We start from the raw sequence: 21,315 nt of genomic DNA on the forward strand, positions 1-21,315 counted from the left end.
ATCATCTCCCCAGTGGAATTCAGCGAGTGGGCCAGTCCGATTGTTCCAGTACTCAAAAGTGATGGCACGGTCAGGATTTGCGGCGATTATCAAGTAACTATTAATCGTTTCTCGTTACAGGACCAATACTTGCTACCTAAGGCAGACGACCTATTTGCGATGCTGGTAGAAGGCAAGACATTCACCAAGCTCGACCTGACTTTGGCCTACATGACGCAAGAGCTGGAGGAGTCTTCGAAGGGCCTCACCTGCATCAACACGCACAAGGGTCTGTTCATCTACAACAGATGCCTGTTTGGAATTTGGTCGGCTACAGTGATCTTCCAGAGAAACATGGAGAGCCTACTCAAGTCGGTATCACGCACAGTGGTTTTTCAGGACGACATATTGGTCACGGGTCGGGACACCGTTGAGCACCTACAAAATATGGAGGATGTCCTCCAGCGACTGGATCGCGTGGGGCTGCGGCTGAAGAGGTCAAAATGCGTCTTTATGGCAACAGAAGTGGAGTTTTTGGGGAGAAAGATCAAGGCGGACAGCATTCAGCCCACAGACACCAAGACAGAGGCTATCAGGAACGCGCCCAGGCCACAGAACGTCACAGAGCTGTGGTCGTTCCTGGGACTCCTCAACCATTTTGGTAACTTCCTACCGGGCTAAGCACCCTCTTAGAGCCCCGACATGTGTTATTGCATAAAGGTGAGAACTGAGTATGGGGAAAAAAAACAAGTAATTGCTTTTGAGAAAGCCAGAAACATTTTATGCTCCAACAAGCTGCTTGTATTGTATAACCCATGTAAAAGACTTGTGCCGCATGTGATGCGTCGTCGTACGGAGTCGGGTGTGTATTACAACAAGCTAACGTCGCGAGGAAGTTGCAACCTGTCGACAAGCTTCCAGGAGCTTGTCTAAGGCCGAGAGAGCCTACAGCATGATTGAGAAAGAGGCATTAGCGTTTGTGTTCGGGGTAAAGAAAATGCATCAGTACCTGTTTGGCCTCAAATTTGAGCGAGAAACGGATCACAAGCCCCTCATATCCCTGTTCACTGAAAACAAGGGGATAAATTCTAATGTCTCATCTCACATACAAAAGTGGGCACTCGCGCTATCAGTTTATAACTATACCACCCGCAACAGGCCAGGCACCGAGAACTGTGCGAATGCTCTCAGTCGGCTACCATTGCCCACCACGAGGGAGGAAATGGCGCAGCCTGCAAACTTGTTGATGGTGGCGCAGCCCGCAGACTTGTTGATGGTCATGGAAGTGTTTGAAAATGATAAATCACCTGTCTCGGCCTGCCAGATTAGGACTTGGACCAGCCAAGATCCTCTGCTGTCCCTAGTAAAAAACTGTGTACTGCATGGGAGCTGGGCCAGCATCCCTGTTGAAATGCAAGAGCTAATCAAGCCATTCCAACAGCGAAATGACAAGCTGTCCATTCAGGCAGAAGGCCTGGTGTGGGTTAACCACGTACTGCGACCCAAAAAGGGCAGGGAGACGTTCATCTCGGATCGCCACAGCACACACCCGGGTGTAGTAATGATGAAAGCGATAGCCAGATCCCACGTGTGATGGCCCGGTATCGACTCTGACTTAGAGTCCTGTGTACGGCAATGCAGCGTGTGTGCTCAGTTGAGCAACGCGCCCAGAGAGGCACCACTAAGTTTGTGGTCCTGGCCCTCCAGACCATGGTCGAGGATCCATGTCGACTATGCGGGCCCGTTTCTCGGTAAAATGTTCCTGGTGGTGGTAAATGCTTTTTCAAAATAGATTGAATGTGAAATAATGTCGGGAAGCACCGCCACTGCCACCATTGAAAGCCTGTGGGCCATGTTTGCCACCCACGGCCTGCCTGACATACTGGTCAGTGACAACGAGCCATGTTTCACCAGTGCTGAATTTAAAGAATTCATGACCCGCAATGGGATCAAACATGTCACCTCGGCCCCGTTTAAACCAGCCTCCAATGGGCAGGCAGAGCGGGCAGTACCAACCATCAAACAGAGCCTTAAACGAGTCACAGAAGGCTCACTCCAAACCCGCCTGTCCCGAGTACTGCTCAGCTACCGCACGAGACCCCACTCGCTCACAGGGATGCCCCTGGCTGAGCTACTCATGAAAAGAACACTAAAAACCAGACTATCGCTGGTTCACCCCAACCTGCATGATCAGGTCGAGAGCAGGCGGCAGCAAAATGTAAACGATGGTCGCGCCACTGTATCACGGGAAATTGATCAGAATGATCCTGTGTATGTGCTAAACTATGGACATGGTCCCAAGTGGATCGCGGGCACGGTGATAGCTAAAGAAGGGAGTAGGGTGTTTGTAGTCAAACTAGACAATGGACTAATTTGCAGAAAGCACCTGGACCAAACGAGGCTGCAGTTCACAGACTGCCCTGAACATCCCACAGCAGACACCACCTTTTTCGAGCCCACAACACACACCCAAAGGATCAACGACACCACGCCGGACCAAGAAATCGAATCCATCACGCCCAACAGCCCAGCAAGGCCAGGCTCAACCAGCAGCCCTGCAGGGCCAACAACACGCCAGCCCAGCAAGGGCACAGCCAACACACCAGAACAGACATTTGTACCGAGGCGGTCCACCAGGGAAAGAAAGTCTCCCGACCACCTCACCTTGTAAATAGTTTTCACTTTGACTTTTGTGGTGAGTGATATTTTGTATCTGTAAAGCATGCACTCCCATGTTCCGCCACCAGGGAGCGCATCCCCTGAAGTCCCAAGGGATCCCAGCATCCCTTGGGAGCACTTTATATAAGCCGGCCCCTAAGGCCTGTTACTCACTCTGGAGTGTCTTAATAAAGACTGAGGTCACTGTTACTTTAACCTCCCTGTGTGCAGTCTCATCTGTGTTCGGAACACAACAAAGCCCGCCGAGCGAAGGTCCCAGTTAACTAAAAGGAAGCGGGTCCAATGATGTCATTGGATGATGTTTCATCAGCCAGTTTCCTTAAAGGGACCATGGCTAACTATATTTTGACAGTTGTGCTGTCAGTGTTCCATAACATTGAAGTGCTGCAAACACTGACACGCACGACACAAAGGTGCATGGCTGCACCCAGTCTCTCCCATGACTCCATCCATATGCTTATGGAGGGAATCACAGTCGCAGGAAATTCTTGTCCCTTTCAATGGGCGGAAGAGACCTCCCCAGGACACCAGTGCAGCCTGGTTGCATATTGCACAGGAGGGCACAAGCAGGGATGTCATCGGGGGACCTGGCTGCAGTGGAGCAAACCTTTCAATGATCTCAGTAGCAAAGCCACACTTAACGTCATCCTGCTGTGCTACTAATCACATCCCCCATCACTCTACCTTCCCTAGTCTACTCCTGCACATCCTTACTCATGCCAACTTACCTTGCAACTCCAACCATCCCTCTCTCTCTATCTGCACTTCTCCATCTCACTAGCTATCCCTCACACTCATCCTCATCCTTGTCCAATCATACCAGCTAACAACTCACAGGGGTAGACACTTGAGTCTTTTAGACAATGTTCATGTGAAGTTTCTGTTAATGTGTTGTCAAATATTAAAATCTATCTTCAACACTTTTCATAGAAACATAGAAATTTGATGCAGGAGTAGACCATTTGGCCCTTTGAGCCTGCACCGCCATTCAATATGATCATGGCTGATCATTCAACCTCAGTACCCCTTTCCTGCTTTCTCTCCATACCCCTTGATCCCTTTGGCCATAAGGGCCATATCTAACTCCCTTTTGAATATATCTAATGAACTGGCTTCAACAATTTTCTGCGATAGAGAATTCCACAGGTTAACCACTCTCTGAGTGAAGAAGTTTCTCCTCATCTCGGGCTTACTCCTTCTTCTTAGACTGTGACCCCTGGTTCTGGGCCTCTCCGGCAATGGGAACATTCTTCCTGCCTCTCACCTGTCCAATCCCGTCACAATTTTATATGTTTCTATGAGATCCCCTCTCATTCTTTTAAACTCCAGTGGATACAAGCCCAGTTGATCCAGTCTCTCCTCATATATCAGTCCTGCCATCCCGGGAATCAATCTGGTGAACCTTCACTGTACTCCCTCAATAGCAAGAACGTCCTTCCTCAAATTAAGAGACCAAAACTGAACACAGTATTCCAGGTGTGGCCTCACCAAGGCTCTGTACAACTGCAGTAAGACCTCCCTGCTCCTATACTCAAATCCTCTAGCTATGAAGGCCAACATGCCATTTGCCTTCTTCACCGCCTGTTGTACCTGCATGCCAAACTGCAATGACTGATGTATCATGACACCCAGGTCACGTTGCACCTCCCCTTTTCCTAATCTGTCACCATTCAGATAATATTCTGTCTTCCTGTTTTTTCCACCAAAGTGGATAACCTCACATTTATCCACATTATACTGCATCTGCCATGCTTTTGTCCACTCACCTAACCTGTCCAAGTCACCCTGCAGCCTCTTAGCATCCTCCTCACAGCTCACACCGCCACCCAGCTTAGTGTCATCTGCAAACTTGGAGAAATTACATTCAATTCCCTCATCTAAATCATTGATATATATTGTAAATAGTGGGATTCCCAGCACTGAACCCTGCGGCACCCCACTGGTCACTGCCTGCCATTCTGAAAAGGACCCATTTATTCTGACTCTCTGCTTCCTGTCTGACAATCAGTTCTCTATCCACATCAATACATAACCCCCAATACAATGTGCTTTAATTTTGTACACTAATCTCTTGTGTGGGACCTTGTCAAAAGCCTTTTGAAAGTCTAAATACACCACATCTACTGGTTCTCCCTTGTCCACTCTACTAGTTACATCCTCAAAAAATTCTAGAAGATTTGTCAAGCATGATTTCCCTTTCATAAATCCATGCTGACCGATCCTGTCACTGCTTTCCAAATGCGCTGCTATTTCATCTTTAATAATTGATTCCAACATATTCCCCACTACCGATGTCAGGCTAACCGGTCTATAATTCCCTGTTTTCTCTCTCCCTCCTTTTTTAAAAAGTGGTGTTACATTTGCTACCCTTCAGTCCAAAGGAACTGATCCAGAGTCAATAGAATGGACAGATTTGTCTGCACCTTTGGAAGTGGCTTAGAGAGTTGTAGTGAATGGTGAGGCACAAGGGTACCCCCGCAATGGTCATGAGTGTGAAAGGAATAGCTTGGGCATTGTAGAGATGCTTTATGGTGTTGGTGTGGGATGGTGCCAACCTGGCGTATCGTATGGCAACCAGGGTGTACATCGTCACATGAAGTCAGTCTGGCCATGGTGAGGCCTCCCTGGCCTCCCGGGCAGCAATGTGGTTAGGTGCTGATGCCCTGTGTCCTGTGTAGCATCAGGTGATTGTGGAGAAGATTGATGTTGTTGTTGGTTGTTGCTGTTGTGCCTAGTGATGCTGGTGTTGGGGCTGATCATGGTGGGATTCTGATGACCAAGGTGAGACTTTTTCAAGGACACTGATGCTAATGGAATAGATGGCAGCTGAAGTTGAGATGACAGAAGCGATCTGTCAATGTTGAGCGAGGTTGTTCCAAGGAGGTGACAGTGGATAGAGAGTTTACTCCAAACACTTCCAAACTGCATAAAGCTCAAAAGTGTGATCCAAATTCTGAAGGCTTCAGCTTCTAAGATTGAAAAGTGAACAACTATGAAATGGTAGCTTTTATACCACTTTTGCAGCTGTCACCTTTTCAGAAGAATGGAGAGTCATTGAAAACCCGACCTACTTACCTGACATGATCCCCAAGGGCTGTGAAGCTCGTGGAAAAGCTGGAAATTTGGTAATTAGTTGGTAAATTGCTGTTTAAGTTCCTTTTAACAAGCTCTTAACTATCTAAATTGGCTTCCCTACTGCTTCGTGTCAGGTCTGTAAAGCGCAGGCAGTTCCGGCACTTGGGAAACTGACATGGAGGTGGGAAGACTGCTGGATCATTACAGGATTTTGACAGCAGATACGTCTCCGAACCTGTTCTCTGAATGCCGGCAAAATTCTGGCCTTATTTTCTGAGTGGCCTCCTTATTCTTCCTACCAAAATATACTACCTTACACTTATGTACATTTAAGTTCATTTGCCAATTACATCCCCATTCTGCAAATTTGTTACAGTAGCATTTTTTGTGAAATCTTGTCAAGACCATGAGCTTTTTTTGCCTTCCTTAAATCAATACTTGCTCCACTTCCTCAGCGGAGAATAGCTGGAGGATGCCTTCACTCCACGGTGGGGCCAATCTACATCTGCGAAACTTCTACTTCACTGATTCCTGAAAGAACACATACCTCTTGGCTTTTACCATGTTATTCAGGTGTGTGGTCATACTGTTCAGAGACACTTTACATTGATGATTGGGTGGTAATGACTGTGTTGCTCCAAACTTCCTTATGAGTGACCACGCTTTTCTGCTAGGTCTTGTCACGTCCATATCTGACGTAGCTTCTTCCCAAAGTTCCCTGTGACGGGCATTGAGGCTGTCAATGAGGGGTTTTTAAAAATCTCTAAGCCAACAGATTCTTCACCCCAATAATGTCACGCATCTAAGGGAAGCAACCAAGTTGATCCAATTCTAGCCACTGCTAGTCACACTGTAAGTGTATGTATGCTAATGCACATTGAAGCAGGGCTTGTCTTACTTCCTTAATGGCAATAATAGCATAGTGACTAACAACTGTGATTTCCCCACCACAAGCATGTGACATAAAGCCTGAGGGAAGTGGTGAGTTGCAGAGTAGATGATAGACTATCTTTGCAGGCACACCTCGGCTGATAGACTATCTTTGCAGGCACACCTTGGCTGATAGACTATCTCTGCAGGAGCGCCTCTGCTCAATCTGAGCCTTTCTTGCACGGCTCCTTCATGAGGCCCAGGTCGCTGAATCTGCAGTAGATCTGCTCTCTGTGGTACGTTGTCCTGCAAGTTGTTGAGTTGTGCACTTCCTATGCCCTCTGTTCCTGGGCTACCCATTGCCTCTAGCTACACTATCAGATACTTCCCAGTACCTACAGTACCCGTGTCATTGGCTGAAAATTTGACTGAGCTATTTACTTCAGATAATGCTCCGTTGATACTTTGAAAAATTGCTTTCCTTTAATGGCATCAGCTCGGGCCTAACTTGGAGTTCAGAAACCAGTTTTTCATTTGTACTTTGCTCCTTCCCATTCCCCTCTCCCTCCCCCCCACCCCCTCGCGAGTAATTCTGCACATTTTTCTCATTTGATCATAAACATATTTTACATGGAAGCTGGACTCCAAGTAGCAGTCAAAGCAGAGGAAACGTCAGTTTTCCCGACCTGCCAGTCTTGCTCATCTGCTAACTCACAGCTCCTATCCCAGTAATATGCAGAGGGAAATATGGCTCCAATCTACTATGCTTGTAAAATGGATTCTGGCAGAGTATTTCAGTTATAATTGAATCCTGATAAATACATAATAATTGTACTGAAATATCATGCTTGAACCTTTACACCACAGTATGGTTGAATTTGTAATACAGATTGAGGGTGAGGAAGTAGTGTCTCAAACGAGCGTACTATGCTTAAACAAAGGGGACTACAGTGGGATGAGGGCAGAGTTGGCTAAAGTAGACTGGAGACACAGACTAAATGGTGGCACAATTGAGGAACAGTGGAGGACTTTTAAGGAGCTCTTTCATAGTGCTCAACAGTGAAAAAGAAGGGCGGTAAGAGAAGGGATAACCAGCCATGGATAACTAAGGAAATAAAGGAGAGTATTAAATTAAAAACCAATGCGTATAAGGTGGCCAAGGTTAGTGGGAAACTAGAAGAATGGGAAAATTTTAAACGACAGCAAAGAATGACTAAGAAAGCAATAAAGAAAGGAAAGATAGATTACGAAAGTAAACTTGCGCAAAACATAAAAACAGATAGTAAAAGCTTTTACCGATATATAAAATGGAAAAGAGTGACTAAAGTAAATGTTGGTCCCTTAGAAGATAAGAAGGGGGATTTAATAATGGGAAATGTGGAAATGGCTGAGACCTTAAACAATTATTTTGCTTCGGTCTTCACAGTGGAAGACACAAAAACCATGCCAAAAATTGCTGGCCACGGGAATGTGGGAAGGGAGGACCTTGAGATAATCACTATCACTAGTGGGGTAGTGCTGGACAGGCTAATGGGACTCGAGGTAGACAAGTCCCCTGGTCCTGATGAAATGCATCCCAGGGTATTAAAAGAGATGGCGGAAGTTATAGCAGATGCATTCGTTATAATCTACCAAAATTCTCTGGACTCTGGGGAGGTACCAGCGGATTGGAAAGCAGCTAATGTAACGCCTCTGTTTAAAAAAGGGAGCAGACAAAAGGCAGGTAACTATAGGCCAGTTAGTTTAACATCTGTAGTGGGGAAAATGCTTGAAGCTATCATTAAGGAAGAAATAGCGGGACATTTAGATAGGAATAGTGCAATTAAGCAGAAGCAACATGGATTCATGAAGAGGAAATCATGTTTAACTAATTTACTGGAATTCTTTGAGGATATAACGAGCATGGTGGATAGAGGTGTACCGATGGATGTGGTGTATTTAGATTTCCAAAAGGCATTAGATAAGGTGCCACACAAAAGGTTACTGCAGAAGATAAAGATACGCGGAGTCAGAGGAAATGTATTAGCGTGGATCAAGAATTGGCTGACTAACAGAATGCAGAGAGTCGAGATAAATGGGTTCTTTTTGGGTTGCAAATCGGTGGTTAGTGGTGTGCCACAGGGATCGGTGCTGGGACCACAACTGTTTACAATATACATAGATGACCTGGAAGAGGGGACAGAGTGTAATGTAACAAAATTTGCAGATGGCACAAAGATTAGTGGGAAAGCGGGTTGTGTAGAGGACACAGGGAGGCTGCAAAGAGATTTAGATAGGTTAAGCGAATGGGCTAAGATTTGGCAGATGGAATACAATGTCGGAAAATGTGAGGTCATCCACCTTGGAAAAAAAACAGGAAAAGGGAATATTATTTGAATGGGGAGAAATTACAACATGCTGCAGTGCAGAGGGACCTGGGGGTCCTTGTGCATGAATCCCAAAAAGTTAGTTTGCAGGTGCAGCAGGTAATCAGGAAGGCAAATGGAATGTTGGCCTTCATTGCGAGAGGGGTGGAGTACAAAAGCAGGGAGGTCCTGCTGCAACTGTACAGGGTATTAGTGAGGCCGCACCTGGAGTACTGCCTGCAGTTTTGGTCACCTTACTTAAGGAAGGATATACTAGCTTTGGAGAGGGTACAGAGATGATTCACTTGGCTGATTCCGGAGATGAGAGGGTTACCTTATGATGATAGATTGAGCAGACTGGGTCTTTACTCGTTGGAGTTCAGAAGGATGAGGGGTGATCTTATAGAAACATTTAAAATAATGAAAGGGATAGACAAGATAGAGGCAGAGAGGTTGTTTCCACTGGTCGGGGAGACTAGAACTAGAGGGTACAGCCTCAAAATATGGGGGAGCCAATTTAAAACCGAGTTGAGAAGGAATTTCTTATCCCAGAGGGTTGTGAATTTGTGGAATTCTCTGCCCAAGGAAGCAGTTGAGGCTAGCTCATTGAATGTATTCAAATCACAGATAGATAGATTTTTAACCAATAAGGGAATTAAGGGTTACGGGGAGTGGGCGGGTAAGTGGAGCTGAGTCCACGGCCAGATCAGCCATGAGCTTGTTGAATGGCGGAGCAGACTCGAGGCGCTAGATGGCCGACTCCTGTTCCTAATTCTTATGTTCTTATGTTCTTATGTACCATGAGAGTGAATTGTACTGACACATTGCAATTCTGTGCTTGTATGAAAAGTTATCTTTCACATGCCTCTGCTGGTCCTCTCTTGTTAGTGGGTGGCCTGAGTCTCCATCTCAAGAGCAAGGCAGGTGCTCTGTATTATGCTGTCATGGAGGATAGCATGGAGTCGAGGGGAAGTGTTCATAAGAACATAAAAACATAAGAAATAGGAGCAGGAGTAGACCATTTGGCACCTCGAGCCTGCTCTGCCATTTAATAAGATCATGGCTGACCTGATCATGGATACAGCTCCACTTCCCTGCCCACTCCCCATAATCCTTTATTCCTTCATCGCTCAAAAATCTATCTCTGCCTTAAATATATTCAATGACCCGGTTCATGGGAAGCTATGTGCTACTGAATGGGGTGCAGTGCTCAGGAGGCCAAAATCATAGGATCATAGAAAATAGGCTTGGATGTAGGACTGGAGGGTGTTAAGCAGGTAAAGGGCTAGGTCATGGATGGATCTGGAGTGAAGGCAAAGGGGAGAAATTTGTGTTAGCCAGTAAAGTTTCCGGTGGAGTTAACGGGCGCTGAAAATGGCCACAATGTTAACGAAGCAAAATTCATCTGGGTGGGGGGGTGGGGGTGAATGGAGATTGGAGGCACAGCACTTTTCTGCCATGCAACGCTGACGTGGTGGCATTACTGGAGGCATCTGACCTGAAGTTCCTGTCCAGGTGCGGCGTTTGAGCCTTGCAGAGCCTCTGTAAGTGAGGCTGTGGAGCTCGCAAGGAATTGTGGGCCTTGAAGAGGTGTGAGAATTAAAGCGGCCATGCACACTGAAGCAATACAAATTAAAATGAAGTGAAACAATACAGTTTTCAGCCCTTTTTGCCTTTTACAAAAATATTTAACGTTAAAAAGAAGTCCCAAATGTGAATATTCAGCTCTAAAAGCTGAATTCCCTTCCTAACCTCAAAAAATGGGAAAAATGCCTCAGCACTAACACAACTGACTCAGCAAGCCAGGAAAGGGGCACCTAGGGTCTGGCTCGCAGCACTCTAGCTTTGTGCAGTGGGGGGAGGGAGGGGATCAATACTGCAAAACAGGCCCTCTACCCACAGGGGCCAGGAGGCCCTCCAGAAAGACCGATGTGGGAGTACATCACCGCGGCCGTCACTGCCAGCAGTGTCACCCTACAATCTGGCTCCAGTGTCCAAAGAAGATTCATGACCTCAGACCATTGGTCAAGGTCAGTGATTACATCTTCAAAAGCCATCTCCTACCAACTGCACCACTAGCATCACACACTGCTCAATGCATGATCCCCACCCCCAATCAGGTATCTCACCTGACAACAATCTGCACAAATCATGAGGCACATCTCCCATTCCTAGCCTTACCTCAGCTCCTTGGAGGAGACAGTGCTGGCCATTCCTGGCACGGTATGGTTGAGCCCTTGGCCAGTGGCGGGGCTGAATGGATACGAGATGCTTGTATCCTCATACGTGATCCTCCTTCTGGCATGCACCTAATGCTTTCCCACCCACTCATCAACACAACTCCACCCTTGTGTCTTCCTCATTTCACACATCCAAGAAATCCAGGCTGCCCAGTCAGTGAGTAACCAAGAAGAGCAAGAGGAGAGTGAAGAAGAACAAGAAGAAGCAGATTGATTTGACACTCCCAGCCACCAGCTCCTCAAAGTCGACCAGCACGGACTTTTGCAGTGTCCGCCACTGAAACTCTGCAGCATTCCACCAGCCATGCTGCAGCCACTGGGGTAGCACTGTGTGACATCAGTAAGATAGGCAATGGCACAGACAAGACAGTCATGAAGAGAATGATTACGAGTGAAGAGTTGATTTATGAGGTCACATTGGATGGATAGACGTGTATAGATGGATTGGAAAATTTGCTTTGTGGTAGCTTTTACTTCAGCACCGTGACCAAGAAAACATTGTGATGGTCAGTAACAGATGTAGAGTAAGGTGTAGGACTAACATTGAAAGGGGAATTGGGGTTGTAGACACGGGGAGCGCAGGTGGATGATTCCATCCCAGATATTCCTGTCTGGGTTGCATCCTTCTGTCTGATTCCTCCTCTGTTCCTTCCTCCTCTGGCTTCCTCCTCTTCGGCTTCCTCCTCTTACGTGTCTTCCTCTTCTCTCTGCAAGTGGATCCTGTTGATGTGAAATGACAGCATAAAATGCTGGAAATATTCAGCTGATCAGGCAGCATCTCGACCTGAGACGTGAACTCTGTTTTTCTTTCCACGGATGTTGCATGACCTGCTGAGTATTCTCTGCATGTTCTGACTTCTCAAAGGTCTTCATTTACCAACCGAGCCCTTGCAAGCATCCAGCAGCACTCCTTATATACTTAAAAACTTTTTCTCATCTATTGCAGCAAGCCACCACTTCAATAAAATAAAAAAAAACACTCCAAAACTTTTAATCCAAACTTAACTGAACGATGTGTGTGTGTTGCTTTAAGAGGTGCAGACATCACCACTGTCAGCCTGCTTGCATGCCAGGTTAACCTGGTGCGCTCAGGACCCAGCATTGAATTCAATGCTAGGGTTGCAGTTGCCGATTGTGAGATAAAGTCGGCATTGCAGCTCAAATGTATTCTAATGATCTCTAAACAAGGTCATAATGACCTGAATTGGGTCTCCTGCTGCTGCGTGTGAGGTCTGCTCAGCGCTGACAGACCCGACATTGGGTGGTGGTGGGTTCACAGTAGGTCCTGACCCGCTGGGAAAAAAAACACTTTCCCACCTGACCCGCCATCAATGGTGCCCGCTGAGCCCCTGCAAAATCGCGGCCAGGCAGTCAGTAAAGATGAACAAATATGAGAGTAATTGGCAGGTCATGGATGATAGCGTTTTGGATAAATGGAAGTTTATGTAGGATGGAGCTAGGGACGCTGGCAGTTTAAGTGTTACAGAGAGCCTTGATGAACAAAAGTAGGGGGCACTGTTGCTGAGGTGGAACTCTCAGTGATGAATAGGATATAGGGAAGCTCTGCTTAGGGTCGAGCCAACCACTGAGGCTAAGCACCATTTAGTTCAGCCTGAGGGTAGAACTGGATTGGGGAATAGAGTCAAGGGCATGGATATGGAGCTTTTGACAGGAGCTGGATAAGACAGCTTTGTTTTCCAGAGTTCAGTTGGAGAAATTTCAGGCTCATCCATAACCCAATGTCAGACAATATACAGATGGTCATGGAATTGAGGGTAAAGTTGGCTGTTTTCAGAATATGTATGGAAACTGACCTTATGTTTGGAGATAGTGGGGGAAAATGTTCTTGGGTCTCCATTGTTCCCTATTGGTTATGCTTTTCCAACTAGAATTGTCTGCTGTGCTTGTATAGTGCACATGAAGCAGCATGGTGGCATGGTTCACTGAAGTGATTTAATTTGAGTTTTTGCCCGCGGTGAGTTTCTGGTCTCAGCTGTGCCAGTAGGGGAATAGCTGAAGAGAGACTAGATACTTCTCCACCGGGAAGGAGGGAGAAGATTGATATCTGAGTCACCTGCGTCAATGTCATGCTCCAGAACCTCCTAATAGCTGGCTCAAGACTGGTGTTTGCAGAAGCCTGGATGCAATCTGCTTGCTTGCTCTCTCCATTGGGGATTTAAGAGAAGGGAAAAAATTTAAAAATAAAATAGGTGAAATAAGAAAAGAAAACAAAAGGATACTTTAGTAAAACTATTATGGATTGGATTTTCAAAGGCATATTTATATGGGATTGAGAAGTGTATGTGATAGAGTAAATAAGGAGAAACTGTTTCCATTGGCAGAAGGGTGGCTAAGCAGAGGACACAGATTTAAGGTAATTGCCAAAAGAACAAGAGGCGAGATGAGGAGGATTATTTTACACAGCGAGTTATTATGATCTGGAATGCACTGCTTGAAAGGTTGGCAGAAGCAGATTCAACAACAGCTTTCAAAAGAGAATTGGATAAATACTTGAAGGGGAAATACTTGCAGGGCTATGGGGAAAGGGAATGGAAGTGGGACTATTTGGATAGCTCTTTCATGATGGGCCAAATGGCCTCCTTCTGTGCTGTATCGTTCTATGATTCTATTTTATAATAGATGTGAAAAGGACGGACCAAACTCTGTTGCTAAAACTGGAATCGAGACTATTACTGCACAACTCTGGCATACAGTAATGACATCAACTTTACATTTTATTGTTACAGCTGACTGGCGCACCTCATGGCATTAAAGCAATGTGAATAGGACTGTTTCAGGATGTATGCTTGAATGATCGATTTTTCATCCTTTTATTGTATTCTGAGAGGCTTATTTACAGAGATTGCATCATCCTATTTACAGTAAAAAGTTTTGTTAAAATACTCTTTCCAAACATTAACCTTTAGCAATAGGCTATATTACATTTATAACATTAAGTCAAGCATTTCATATAATTTCATTCAAGAGAGTTTGGGATAATTAATGACATTTTATATCAATTTCAATATTTTGTAGTATATTCTGAAAAGTTTAGTTGTCCATTGGCAGAAGAAAACATGTTAATTACTAAGATGATAAATTAAGTAAATCTTTCACTTTGTAGAAAAAAAACATTTCTGCTTCATTCATCATCATCAAGCTATGATGAATAAGTTCAGCAAGTTAATGGGTGAAATCACAAGGGATGGAATTGCCCCATTCTCCAGAGAGCACCCTCACATCCTTTTTCTGCCATTACTCCAGTCACATTTACACTGTCCCATGGGTATAGGAGAAAGTTTTCTGTTCGTAATTCTACATCCATTTTCAGCCTGCAGATTTGAAAATTATTAATTCAGTTAAGTTTTGAGTTCTGATTCAATTGCAGGAAGGTCTTTCCTACAACAACTGTTGTCATTAGATCACGACTCTGCACTTTGTGAATTCTGTCAATGCTTCCACCGAAGTTTGAAGAAAAAGAAGCTCCAGTGATTTGAAGAGCTGATCAAGTTTAGACTGGCTGAAGCAGCGACTCCTTTCATGGTTAAGTACAAGATGCATGGCAGGTCGATTTACATATCTCTCCTTTCTCTTCTTACAATCATGCTCATAGCTAAACAGCAGCCAAGAACAATTCTGAAGGAGGCAGCTCAATTTCAGTACTTTAGCCAAAATTCTCTACCTCAGGGTCGAAAACTCCAGTGACATTGCAGTTCACTTCAGTATCACGGCAAACGAGTCAGAGGAAATGTTACAAGGACACCATCAAAGCCTCCCTTATAAAGTGCGACATCTCCACCGACACCTGGGAGTCCCTGGCCAAAGACCGCCCTAAATGGAGGAAGTGCATCCGGGAGTCTTGTCGCCGAGAGCATGCAGAAATCAAGCGCAGGCAGCGGAAGGAGCGTGTGGCAAACCAGGCTCCCTACCCACCCTTTCCTTCAACCACTGTCTGTCCCACCTGTGACAGAGACTGTGGTTCTCGTATTGGACTGTACAGCCACCTAAGGACTCATGCTAAGAGTGGAAGTAAGTCTTCCTCGATTCCGAGGGACTACCTATGATGATGATGTGAAATATTTTGTTCCCTTGTCACATCAGGTTCAGTAATTCCCTGAATGAGAAAGATTGTTCTCTCTGAAGAGGATTGCATTTGTTTTTAATCCATGAACTTGAGGAATTCATCTTCAATTCACCCTGACATTCTCTAGATGATCAGGTGTCATGATATCATGGAAAGCACCAGGTTGGGCAGCCACAGAACTGATTTCTACCCTTGATATCAATGTGCAGCAATGTTCTACTTCCACCAATACACTTGTAACCATCACCCATGATGAACCTGATGGTTTGTATTAATATGAAATCAGCAAATATATTTCATTTCTTTTTTAATTTATATAATTTTTGGATGAATTTATGTGGTGATTAGAGTGAAGAATGTCATATTGGGAAATTGTTAAACACTTTCTGCTGTTGTCTTCCAATGTTATCAAGTAAGTATTTTCAGTTCAGGTATGACATGAGCTAGGTGCAAGGCAAGACTCATTTTACTCTACTCAAACACGTACCTTACCTACAAACTCAGGAAGGCACCTACTCATTGAACAAGGCAACATTTTTCCATTTTCTGCAACAACCATCCTTCTGGCCTCTCTGAATGAGTGTCAATTAAAGATCTGATTTTCCACTCCAGGTTAAGTTTAGGCTTTTTTTCATGATTGCTTGTGCAAGGATAGCTGGCAACACATTGACTCAAATTTATCAAAGCTAGCAGCTTTCGTGTTGTGCAGAGTCAGCCTAATGGGTCAGGTGGATAATCTGTCCAGGGGGTCACATTTAAGGTGATGTGTGGACTTGAAAGTATGGAGGCAAATATTGCATATGAGGGCAAATATTGTTTCAATCATTATAAAACTTTAACATTTTAATTTTAAAATTGTATAAAGGCTGATATAATATTTGGAGAGGGAGGAGTGCAAGGCGATAATGAAGTGAAAAGAAACTTTATATGAAGGCATGATACAGATTCTGTGAGCAAGTGATGGAGTAGTATGGCTCCGAATGCACGGTTTGATAGCTGGAAAAATGGACATGCAGCTGCAAGGGGTGGCTGCCAGGAGAGTTGCACTGTTTGTCACTTCGGAGCATCCTTTCCCAGAAGACAGAAGTGCATCATTTCAGGCAGTAGGTGGTGACCAGGTTCAATGCTATGTACACTACCTGCAGCCCCTCAGATCAGATGCCCAAGTAAATGGCACCCTTTAAATAATTTTGCAAGATAAGGCTATCCAGCAGTCTCATATATTGAGTAGCCATAGGACGTTTTCTACATTAAAGGTGCTATATAAATACAAGTTGTTATTGTTAAAGGTGCTATATAATTACAACTTGCTGTTGTTGCAGTAGATGGCCGAAGATTGCATGCCTTAAAATGTTCCCTGTTAACCCTTTGAACAGTTAGTGCTCACCTGTGTCAAGCCCTCACGCAATCTAAAGCTGTTTCATTTCATCTCGTGCACACCCATACCTCAGTCGGGCATGTCTTCACGATGCAACATAGAATTAAAAGCCTTACTACATTCACAACCGCCAAGAGAAATACATCAAGTCCTTGTAAAACAAATCTAGTTGCATGATGTATCTTCTTCTTAGGCGGTCCCTCGTATCGAGGATGACTTGCTTCCACATCAAAAAGGGATGAGTTCACAGGTGTTTCAGTGAAGGACCTGGCATTCCAGATCCCGAATTCCATATTGAAGGGTGGAAGATGCCTGTGCGTGGATTTTTTTAACATGTGATGGCCGTTGCACACCAGCCACCACACGGGCTTGACAGAGCGAGGCCTTGGTCCAGTGGCAAGGATTAACCAAGGTGACTGGAGATCAGCTCTGCTGCACGGACCTAGTGCACACACATATCGCAGTGTGATCTGGCCCGTGCTGCCCCTGGACCCTCGGCTCTTCTGTGTCCCGAACTCATGCTTCTCCTGGGCCCCGATCATGTCGCTCTGCAATCTCTCACCGCTCCTTCGCCCCGACCTCGCCGCTCCTCTGCTGCTTGCCGCCTTGCCTGCTGTGCCTGCCCACACTCCAATCAGCGACCTTGATTTTGGTGATGTCCAATCCAGTCGCGCTTCTGCACCAGCTCGCGCCGAAGTGGCCACCACGCTGCTCATAAGAACATAAGAACATAAGAATTAGGAACAGCAGTAGGCCGTCTAGCCGCTCGAGCCTGCTCCGCCATTCAACAAGATCATGGCTGTTCTGGCCATGGACTCAGCTCCACTTACCCGCCCACTCCCCGTAACCCTTAATTCCCTTATTGGTTAAAAATCTATCTATCTCGGGCTGCCGTACCTCCGCTTCTTTTACGGCCCCGACCTGCGGCTGGTGGTTTATCGCAGGTCATGGCCTCCACGCTGCATGATGTATAATCACTTGCTAACAGCCGGGTTAACATGCAAGTCATGCACATGTATTACTTTGCAGGAGCTCCTTCAACTTCCAGCATCTCAAAACTACTTTGCTGCTTCTTATACAAGATGGCACATTGAGCTCCCAATACCGACCTGCTGAAATGTTTCCCTTGTGAATCATGTGTGGCGAAGTTGCTTCCTCCTTGACATACCCAAGTAGTTCTCATGAGGTCAGTGACCTACAGACTTGGGTAACAGTGGGTTGTGTAACTCACCTCAGGTCCTGGTGGAACCCCTGCCCCATGCACATACCACTGTATCAGAATTATATCTGAACATCACCGTGAAATCTTAGGGCTAATAATCACAGATATCTTTGCCAGGTTTCTCTTCTTACAAGCACAATAAAATCTGTTGACAAAATGGGACATTACTGGATTTGAGGACAATCTAACCAACTATACAGCAGTTCCAACCTCAGGACTATGAATAGTCAGGTCGCCTTTAGTCAGACAATATCACAATGGGGAATATATAAGAACACTACTGCAGACATAGTTACTAGCAGCATGATTCAGCCATCATATGGAAGGTTATTTAGAAGCTGACCAGCATGATATTTCTGAAATGGACCGACTCAGAAATGTCCTTTTTCCCAAATGCACTGAAAAATTGCTTCATGTGAAAAAAAATCAGACTTTTGGCCTTGAGTAGACTCTTGGTGCACTGGAAATGGAAATTCCTTTCTTACCATCATCCTAGTTCTCAGGGAAACCACAGACAAGGAAAGAAGGAGCCCTAGTACTTTATCTGTTCTTTGCTGGCTATCAAAACTGTGGCTTTCAAGTCTTCTCTTCCTTCGAGAGATGCATTCCCCCAACTCTACAAGACAGAGTCAAACTGGAGAATGATGTTACTTTGTCCCATGGCACCCAACGTGATTAGAATTCTATGGGGCCAAAATTGGTGGATTTACTGCCCGCTGCCGATGACTTTTCTGGGCGGTCTCCCCTCCGAGCGAGTTTGGTGGTGGCCTCCCGCCGATGGTGAGGGAAGACCGCTGGGGACCGCCCACTGATGTCCGCTAGCGTGCACTGGCATGCAACGCATGTAAGAGTTCTCTCATCCCACCTAGCTGCTAGTTTGGTCCGGGCGATCCTCCACTCCAGCAGGGGAAAAGACGGCCACGTGGAGGCAGGTCTAAACTCAACAGTAAGTATGAAGACCTGCAAAAAAGGTTAGTACACTTTTCTTTTTTTTTGCAGGGATTCTGGTGGACGGGATCTCCTGAAGGATTTCCAATGTTGTTTTTATTTTTGTCATGTATTTAACTGTCATTGTAACCCATGTATAAACTGACTAGTTGTATACTGTGAGAACGTTGATCACTAGGTGGTGAACTTGTGGGAGACACTCCTAACCTGGTCTTTCAGGTATAAAAGGGGAAGCTCCACCCACCTTCATCACATCAGTGCTGGGAATAAAAGTTGCTGGTCACAGAGTGACCTTCTCTCAAGCATGGGCCTCGTGTGCATTTGTACTGTATAGTAAGGACATATCATTGGCGACGAGAAACTGGGATTTAAACCATGCGAGCATGGCCACTAGCAGCACAGATGAGAGGTACTGTGTTGGTGATGATTGGGAAGACTTTATTGAGAGACTACAGCAAAGCTTCGTTACTAAGGAATGGCTGGAACAGGATTCGGCCGACAAACGCAGGGCTCATCTCCTGACGGTTTGTGGATCCAGGACGTACTCCCTGATGAAGGACCTTCTAGCGCCAGAGAAGCCGGCGGACAAGACTTTTGAAGAGCTCAGTAAGTTGATCGGGGAACACTTTAAACCGGCAAGCAGCATGCACATGGCGAGACACCGGTTTTATATGCACCGGCGGCGAGAAGGGCAAAGCGTTCCAGACTTCGTGGTAGACCTCCGACGACTGGCGAGCCTATGTAAGTTCCCAGATGCATGCAGAGCGGAGATGTTGCGAGACTTTTTTATTGAGGGCATCAGGCATGCTGGGGTTTTCAGGAAACTGATCGAGATCAAAGATTGACCCTGGAAACAGCAGCTTTGATGGCCCAGACAGTTATCTCAGGGGAGGAAGAGACCAGAATGATGTTTGACAAAACTCTTGGTTTAAATGCAGCAAATGGACAGGGAGTCAACATTGTTAACGCGGCACACAGTTCTCTAGGCAGATAGGGGCAATCGGACATGCCCGAGCATGTAGTCGAATCCAAAGGGGTAATTCAACGGAGACAATGGCTAGCTGAACGGCGATTCACGCCATCGCAAGGGACAATGCAGCCAGTAATGGGGCCATCAATGCCTGTTAATGGTGTGCTTAAAAACAGTTACACACAGTCAGAGACGATCGACTGGTAATGAGCCTTTTGTTTCCAACAACGGCTCATGTTGGAGGTGTGGAGGCAAACAAACAGCCAGAGCTTGCAGGTATCAGCAATACACCTGCAGAAATTGCAACGTCAGCGATCACTTGGCACGTATGTGCAGGAAGCCTGCAGCCAGATTGATGTACGAGGAGGACGGGGACGATGTAAGCCCTACGAGGCCAAATGGACACTGGGGGAAATCGCTGGAAGTTGAAGTTCAGCGAATTCATGTGGAGCACATATACAGTTCATACACCAGGACACCACCGATAATGATGAAAGTGCTCCTCAATGGCATCCCAGTATCAATGGAACTAGACACAGGGGCCAGCCAGTCCCTGATGAGTATCAAACAGTTCGACAAGTTGTGGGCGTCCAAGGCCAGGAGGCCAAAATTATTGCCAATTGATGCACAGCTACGGACATGCACAAAGGAGATCATTCCAGTGCTAGGCAGCGCCACGGTAGTCGTGACCCACAAAGATTCGGAGAACAGGTTGCCACTCTGGATTGTCCCGGGGGATGGTCCCGCACTGCTGGGAAGGAGTTGGCTTGCTGTCATCAACTAGAAATGGGCGATGTCAATGCAATTTCTTCTTTGAACGAATATCATGCTCACAGGTCCTGGACAAATTTGACTCACTATTTTAGCCTGGCATTGGCACTTTCATGGGGACCAAGGTAGTGATTCACATAAACCCGGATGCCAGGCCAGTACACCGCAAGGCCAGAGCGGTGCCGTACGTGATGCGGGAAAAGATAGAAGGCGAATTGGACCGCCTGCTGAGGGAAGGCATCATCTCGTCAGTCGAATTCAGTGACTGGGTGAGCCCGATCATGCCGGTGCTCAAGGCGGATGGGTTGGTCAGGATATGTGGTGATTACAAGGCCACCATCAATCGGGTGTCACTCCAAGACCAGTACCCGCTACCGAGAGCGGAGGACCTCTTCGCGATGCTATCCGGTGGCAAACTTTTTTCAAAATTGGAACTAACCTCAGCTTACATGACCCAAGAGCTGGCGAGTGAGTCGAAGAAGCTGACCACCATCACGACACACAAGGGGTTGTTTGAGTACAACAGATGTCCGTTTGGGATTCGCTCGGCCACCGCGATCTTTCAACGCAATATGAAAAGCCTCCTCAAGTCGATTCCAAGGACAGTGGTTTTTCAAGACGACATCCTAATCACGGGTTGTGATACTGAAGAACACCTCCGCAACCTGGAGGAGGTGCTATGCAGACTGGACCGGGTAGGTCTGCGACTGAAAAAGGTGAAGTGCGTCTTCCTAGCTCCAGAGGTAGAATTCCT

The sequence above is a fragment of the Pristiophorus japonicus genome, chromosome 13, assembly GCF_044704955.1.
Source record: "Pristiophorus japonicus isolate sPriJap1 chromosome 13, sPriJap1.hap1, whole genome shotgun sequence".
NCBI lineage: Eukaryota > Metazoa > Chordata > Chondrichthyes > Pristiophoridae > Pristiophorus > Pristiophorus japonicus.